We start from the raw sequence: 1,635 nt of genomic DNA on the forward strand, positions 1-1,635 counted from the left end.
ATGCTACACATTCAAGTCTTTTTATGAACTAAGTCTAACCAAGTTAAACAATAAGATATAGAATAATGCTAGTCATAACTGAATTTTGTTATTTTAGATTAATTTTGTTGGATTTGTTTAACAAAAAAAACTTGAATGTGTAGCATTATTCTTTATAAAAAGAGAGATATTTCGATTGTATTGTTAAGAAAAAGATTACTCAATTTTTTTAAAATATTAAAACCTAAATAACAAAATTTTAAATTATGTGTTATTATTTAAATTATTATTTTAGTGTTTTAATTTATAAATTAGATATTTTAAAGACTAATCATTTTATATGTACATAGAAAATAACTATTTGTATACATATTGAAATAAAAAAAATACATTAAAAATAAATTAAACAATACATATATTTATATACAAATATATAATAATTAATGAATATTTTGATAGCTGATTTATATATACACATAATATTTTTATTATAAAAATTATTATTATATTATATATATTTTACCACCACTATCAAAATTTTTTGGATCCGTCACTGTCTCACTCGTTCTTACTTTTTTTAATGTGAGACTAATTTCATGCGCTCTCACACTTGCAACGTTAACGAGAAAGGCCAGCCAAGCTACGATGTGGACCACCTTTTATTGCTTCTCATTGGAGTGTTGTTTTGAGTTGAATCTGATCTGCCATTAAGAGGTGCTATCAAGCTACATGGAGACATGGGAGTAAGGACGGAAATACATGTTGTGATTTTTGAAGCACCTTGGAAGATTTTGTGCGTTTATAGTGTGGATAAATGATTTTTTGTAGAATACGGTGTGTCTTTACTGAGTTTATTCTAAATGGCGCTTCCTGTGATTTTGATCTCTGTGTTATAGTTTCTGATAGTTTTCGAAGCACTTATATTTGGTAACCGCGTTGGTGCATTTTGAATCACATGTTATCTACCTACTAAGATATTACAAGTATATATTGAAATAAAAATAGAAGAATGCTACAACTTAATCAGAATTTATTGTTTTTATGTATCAGTGAATAATATTTTTTTTTGGTGACTCATCAGTGAATAATATTTAAAGAGGAGTGTTAGGTAGCCAAAGAATAATTACAATATAAAAATATTACGTAAAAATTCTTATTCTCTTGATAAGCAAGTGATATACACCTCCTTATCACCTACCATTTTGCTTCATATTTGAAGTCATTAATGTTCTTTTCAAAATTAATTTCAGTTTCTCCTAAATCAAATTCCTAACATCTTTCAATTACATTATTATCCATTAAAATACAATAATTCTCTGCAAAAATTATAGAAGTTAAATTAAAAATTTTTAACAACTTCTACTATATATTTATATTTTACATATAGACTATTAAAAAATAAAAAATAAAATATAAAATATAAACAAAAATTTAAAAATAAATTTTTTAAAATAATTATGAACTCGTCATATTAAAATCAATAAATAAGTATACATACGAATATAAAATAAAAATATTAAAATAATTAAAATTATAACCTATTAGTACACATATGAGATAATTTGAAGAATACAATAAGACGTATAGTTTAAAATTTGATAATATTGATTATAAAAATGTATTAATTATAGACATCGTATGTATGAAATTATGAAA

This window comes from Arachis hypogaea, chromosome 20, assembly GCF_003086295.3.
Source record: "Arachis hypogaea cultivar Tifrunner chromosome 20, arahy.Tifrunner.gnm2.J5K5, whole genome shotgun sequence".
In the NCBI taxonomy this organism is placed as follows: domain Eukaryota; kingdom Viridiplantae; phylum Streptophyta; class Magnoliopsida; order Fabales; family Fabaceae; genus Arachis; species Arachis hypogaea.